Source organism: Pongo pygmaeus, chromosome 22 (genome assembly GCF_028885625.2).
Source record: "Pongo pygmaeus isolate AG05252 chromosome 22, NHGRI_mPonPyg2-v2.0_pri, whole genome shotgun sequence".
NCBI classification, from domain to species: Eukaryota; Metazoa; Chordata; class Mammalia; order Primates; family Hominidae; genus Pongo; species Pongo pygmaeus.
This window is the reverse complement of record NC_072395.2, coordinates 56,051,894-56,058,360: the sequence shown is the minus strand read 5'-3', so window position 1 is coordinate 56,058,360 and position 6,467 is coordinate 56,051,894.

The following is a 6,467-nucleotide window of genomic DNA, read 5'->3' as shown; positions in this document are numbered from 1 at the left end:
TTGAGGACTGCACCACTGCACTCCAGCCTGGGCAACGGAGCAAGACCTGACTCAAAAAAGAAAAAAAGAGCCTGTGGGATTTGCTGTTGCATCCAGTGTGGGCTGTGAGAGAGAATTCAAGGATGCCTCTGAGGGTTTTCACCTGAGTAGACTTTTTTTGCCTTATCAACTTTATTTCTGATAAAGCAGATTGGAGAACATGAATCTAGATTTTAAGGCCCAAAGAACTGGTAAGGCCATCCCTGTCCATGGTCTGACCCGGGACTGCCCACCTGCGGGTCAGCTTGGGCCCACACAGCATGCAGGGTCGCTGGCCCTGTGCCTGCCTGGGGGCAGGGAGGAAGTGAGTCCCCAGGCCTCGCGCCATTTGAACAGATCAGCGCCCTGCAGTCCAGGCATCTGCACAAGTCAGTGCCGGAGCCTCGGCATGACACGGTCAGACAGGTCACACTCCTCTCCAGGGAAGGATGGGGGCGGCGAGGAGAGAAGCCAGGAGTGGCCCCTCATGGAAACATGACACTGTTCCCGTGTTCCCTCACCCAGAGTGGGCTGGGCAAGGCATCAACCATGCCAAGGCTGTCCTCCCGCACCCCGAGGCCACTTCCTTAGTGCCCACTGCCACCCCTCAGGCTCCTCCTGGTTCCACGGACAGCTGGCTTCTTCCCCAGGAAGGTTTTGAACAAGTGAGATCCGTGCAATAATCAGGTTAACTCAAGCGTCACCCGGCAGCCAAGGCTGACTCGCCGCGCCGCCTCCCCGTCACGTGAGCTCCCAAGCGCTTTGTAAGAGATCAGCTGAGATCCATGGGGGCCTGAAGCTACAGAGTCTGGAAAATACGATCCCCTCCCATGGCCGGGCTCCCCTCCCACCGCCAGGCTCCTAAGAGAAAACGTGGTCTGAAGCTGAAACCGCCTTCTCCTCGCTAACGCCAAAGAAATTGAAGTCCAGGGTCTTTTCTTTCTAGCACGTCGTGTGTGACAGAACCTTCTCAACCAAACAGTCCCAAGACTGCCCAGATGGCTGTCTTCCCATGCCCGTGCTCCAGGGGCAGCAGGACAGGCCTGGAAACCGAGTCTGCAGGTCTGTGGAGCTTTCAGGAGAGAGCCGGGCCTGGGCCCACCAACCCAGCCTCAGCCATCTTGCCAGGGGTTCTAGCTGCATGCTGACCCGTTAGATGGCATGGTGTGGCTCTCAGCGAGGAAGCCAGCCCCTCACCCCCCTGGGATTCCCCCTCAACAGGGCACCTCCCTCTCAGCAGCATTCCAGGAGCAGCTGGCCTGTTCACACAGCGGGGCATCCTTGGAGCCTACACTCCACCCCGCGCAGCCAAACTCGATTTGGAAAACGCCCACCTCCAAATATGCAGGCACCTCCTCAAATCCCGGGTCTTTTTTTAAAAATGAGTTGAATCAGCCAGGGGCACGGTGGCTCACGCCTGTAATCCCAGCACTTTGGGAGGCTGAGGTGGGCAGATCACCTGAGGTCAGGAGTTTGTCACCAGCCTGGCCAACATGGCAAAACCCTGTCTCTACTAAAAACACAACAATTAGCCAGGTGTGGTGGGTGCCTGTAATCCCCAGGGAGGCTGAGGCAGGAGAATCGCTTGAACCTGGGAGATGAAGGTTGCAGTGAGCTGAGATTGCACCACTGCACTCCAGCCTGGATGACAGAGCAAGATTCCGTCTCAAAAAAAATAAAAGTAAGTTGAATCAGCCGGGTGCGATGGCTCACACCTATAATCCTAGCACTTTGGGAGGCTGAGGTGGGTGGATCACCTGAGGTCAGGAGTTCAAGACCAGCCTGGTAGGCCGGGCGCGGTAGCTCATGCCTGTAATCCCAGCACTTTGGGAGGCCGAGGCGGGTGGATCACGAGGGCAGGAGATAAAGACCATCCTGGCTAACATGGTGAAACCCCGTCTCTACTAAAAATACAAAAATTTAGCCGGGTGTGGAGGCGGGTGCCTGTAGTCCCAGCTACTCGGGAGGCTGAGGCAGGAGAATGGCGTGAACCCAAGAGGCGGAGCTTGTAGTGAGCCGAGATCACGCCCCTGCACTCCAGCCTGGGTAACAAAGCAAGACTCCGTCTCCAAAAAAAAAAAAAAAAAAAAAAGACCAGCCTGGCCAACATGACAAAACCCCATCTCTACTAAAAATACAAAAATTAGCCAGGCACAGTGGAACGCACCTGTAATCCCAGCTACTTGGGAGGCTGAGGCAGGAGAATAGCTTGAACCCGGGAGACGGAGGTTGCAGTGAGCAAGATTGCACCACTGCACTCCAGCCTGGGCGACAGAGTGAGACTCCGTCTCAAAAAAAAAAAAAAAAAAAGTTGAATCATAGGAAATTGCCATTTTTTTGTGGGTCAAAAGGTCACATTTCAGCAATTTCACGTGGTTCAAACTGGGGCTGATTGTTGTCGTGGGAGGACCACAAAGTCCCATGGGTAAGAGTGGGCCCAGGAGTCCTGCCGCCTGGTCTCACCCGGCTCTGCTCCCTGTTCCTGCACACTCGTCTTTCTCTTCTGTAAAGGGATGGCCAGGTGGTGCCCCTCCTTCAGCTTTAGGAAGAGCCTGTCAGGTAACACAGGTGAAGCTCCCAGAGCAGGGCCTGGCACATCCGCAATCAGTGCATGGCAGTCAGTTGTTGCCGTTGTCGGTAGCAATAGCATTAGTAACCATAGCCGGGTGGCTCACACCTGTGCTCCCAGCTACTTGGGAGGCTGAAGCAGGAGAATCACTTGAGCCCAGGAGGTCGAGACTGCAGGGCGCCATGAATGCACCACTGCACTCCAGCCTGGGAGACAGAGCGAGACCCTGTCTCTAGAAAAATGAAAGATACAGGCTGGGTGCGATGGCTCACGCCTATAATCCCAGCACTTTGGGAGGCTGAGGCGGGCGGATCACCTGAGGTTGGGAATTCGAGACCAGCCTGACCAACATGGAGAAACCCTGCCTCTACTAAAAAATACAAAATTAGCTGGACGTGGTGGCGCATGCCTGTAATCCCAACTACTCGGGAGGCTGAGGCAGGAGAATCGCTTGAACCCGGGAGGCGGAGGTTGCAGTGAGCCAGTATCACACCACAGCACTCTGGCCTGGGTGATAGGGTGAGACTCCGTCTCAAAAAAAAGAAAAGAAAAAAGATACAGTATTAGTAACTGAAGGTGGGATGTGGGGGTGTGGGGGTGGGGCAGACACGCAGAATGGGGAGCAGGAACTCTGCTTGCCCAAATGCAGAGTGGAGAGATGGCGTAAAAGTGAGCGAGTGCACACGATACTCTCGGAAAATGACACAGCGTTGCTGGAAGACGTGCAGCCGACCTGAGACACGGACGGCCTGCATTCCTGGGCCAGCAGACTCGCTCCTCAAGTCAAAAGGAATAAATGTAACCAAAGAAGTATGAGACTTACATACCCCAAATCCCAAAACACCACTGAAAGAAATAAGAGATCCAACCTCCTCCTGGACGCCTGGGCTCAGGAACCCTCCCCTCGGAACGATCTTGGCCACCGTTCTACCCAAATCCTCCCCTCCTCTAATACCCAAAGGGCATTGTTGCCATGGCGGCAGCCCCTTCAGCCCCTCGGATGCTCCAGCTCCTTATTCTAGAACTCTCCGTCAGCAGTTCTTTCTCTCCGGTGATGCCGCCTGTCCATGGACCCACCAGCTTTTCCCTGTCCCTGCCGCCTGCTGCCCATCCTTCCCACCCCACCCAGCGCAGATCCCTGCAAACAAACGCAGCTCAGCCTCCCTTCTGTGCCGTCTCCCACCAACACACTCAGACAAAACTTCGCTCTCACACGTAACCCAGCCTGCAAACAGCCCCAGTCCCAGTGGCTCCCAGCAAAGGGCATTTTGTTCTTGCCCTGCCGTGCTCTGCGGGGCTGGGCCCCGGGCTGCAGGTTGAGGTCAGGGCCGCTGTCCCTGAGGTCTCAGCTGCAAACAGGCACACTCCCTTCTGCTGTGTGTCCCAAGGGGTGAAGCAAACCACGGCTCAGCCCAAATCCAAAGGGTGGGTAAGTTTCCGCCACTGCCGTGACTTGGGCAGGGAGAGAGGATCTCGTAAACACACACGACCGTCTCCAGCGCTCTTCCCCTGCTCTGCTACGCGGGCCACTCACCACAGCCAGAGAAAAGCACAGCCGTGTGGCCAGGGGACTGGGAAATTAGTGAATGGAAATTTGCAGGGGCCCTCAGTGCTGCCCACCTCTCCTCCTTCCCTTCCCCTTCCTCCTCCTTCCCTTCCTCCTCCTTCCCTTCCCCTTCCTCCTCCTTCCCTTCCCCTTCCTCCTCCTTCCCTTCCCCTTCCTCCTCCTTCCCTTCCCCTTCCTCCTCCTTCCCTTCCTCCTCCTCCTCCTTCCCTTCCCCTTCCTCCTCCTTCCCTTCCTCCTCCTTCCCTTCCCCTTCCTCCTCCTTCCCTTCCTCCTCCTCCTCCTTCCCTTCCCCTTCCTCCTCCTTCCCTTCCCCTTCCTCCTCCTTCCCTTCCCCTTCCTCCTCCTTCCCTTCCCCTTCCTCCTCCTTCCCTTCCTCTTCCTCCTCCTTCCCTTCCCCTTCCTCCTCCTTCCCTTCCTCCTCCTTCCCTTCCTCCTCCTTCCCTTCCCCTTCCTCCTCCTTCCCTTCCCCTTCCTCGTCCTTCCCTTCCTCTTCCTTCCCTTCCCTTCCTCCTCCTTCCCTTCCCCTTCCTCCTCCTTCCCTTCCTCCTCCTTCCCTTCCCCTTCCTCCTCCTTCCCTTCCTCCTCCTTCCCTTCCTCCTCCTTCCCTTCCTCTTCCTCCTCCTTCCCTTCCTCTTCCTCCTCCTTCCCTTCCCCTTTCTCCTCCTTCCCTTCCTCCTCCTTCCCTTCCCCTTCCTCCTCCTTCCCTTCCCCTTCCTCCTCCTTCCCTTCCCCTTCCTCCTCCTTCCCTTCCCCTTCCTCCTCCTTCCCTTCCTCCTCCTTCCCTTCCCCTTCCTCCTCCTTCCCTTCCCCTTCCTCCTCCTTCCCTTCCCCTTCCTCCTCCTTCCCTTCCTCCTCCTTCCCTTCCTCTTCCTCCTCCTTCCCTTCCTCTTCCTCCTCCTTCCCTTCCTCTTCCTCCTCCTTCCCTTCCTCTTCCTCCTCCTTCCCTTGCTCTTCCTCCTCCTCCTCCTCCAACCTCCTCCAGTTCTGAGGGCCCAGGCTTCCGGCCACCAGGGGATGGTGCAGGCCCAGGCCTCTCCCCTCTGCTCGCACCCCAGTGGGGCAGCAGTTTATCCTCTGTCCACTCGTGACGTGTGCACTTTCTGCATACGTGTTATACTCTGAACAAAAGTAACAACAACAAAACCCTCCATCAGCTCGGCCTCTCTGTCCACTTGCTGCTGACCAGCTGTCAGGCCCATTCCTTCGAGGAAACAGGTGATTAGAAGGAAGCTCTTCCACCTTGTCCACAGGACACCAGCATTCCCGAGTCTCTGGCTCTGAGCTTCCCATTACAATGTGGCCGGCCAGGCCCTCCCGGGGGCTCTGCTCCTGCAGTGCCTCCTCTCATGTAGGCAGACACAGAAATGAGGCAGAGGCTAGAAAATGATGAGGGCCGGAGAGATGTGTTTTTCTTTTCTCTCTTTTTTTTTTTTTTTGAGATGGAGTTTCGCTCTTGTTGCCCAGGCTGGAGTGCAGTGGCGCGATCTCAGCTCACTGCAACCTCCATCTCCCAAGCTCAGGCGATTCTCCTGCTTCAGCCTCCCGAGTAGCTGGGATTACAGGTGCCTGCCACCACACCCAGCTATATTTTTTCTTTCTTTCTTTCTTTTTTGTTTTGTATTTTTAGTAGAGACGGGGTTTCACCATGTTGGCCAGGCTGGTCTCGAACTCCTGACCTCAGGCGATCCACCCGCCTTGGCCTCCCAAAGTGCTGGGATTACACGCGTGAGCCATTGCGCTGGCCAATTTTTGTATTTTTAGTAGAGACGAGAGATGGGGTTTTGCCACGTTGACCAGGCTGATCTCAAACTCCTGACCTCAGGTGATCCTCCCGCCTTGGCCTCCCAAAGTGCTGGGATGACAGGCGTGAGCCACCCCACTTGGCCATTCGTGCACTTTCAGTGGTCAGGTGTAGCTTTTTCATTTTAAAATAGGACCTATGGCTCACATTGATATAACTAAGTGAATAAATAAATGAGGGAGAAGGAAAACTCTGATAATGGAATGCCAAATGGTACATGGAGGAGTGATGGGCTTAGAAAAACCACTATTCAGCAACCATTTTATTTTATTTTATTTATTTATTTATTTTTTGACATGGAGTCTTGCTTTGTCGCCAGGCTGGAGTGCAGTGACACAATCTCAGCTCACTGCAACCTCCAAGTCCCTGGTTCAAGTGATTCTCCTGCCTCAGTCTCCCGAGTAGCTGGGATTACAGGCACGCACCACCATACCCAACTAATTTTTGTGTTTTTAGTAGAGACAAGGTTTCACCATGTTGGCCAGGATGGTCTCAATCTCTTGACCTCATGA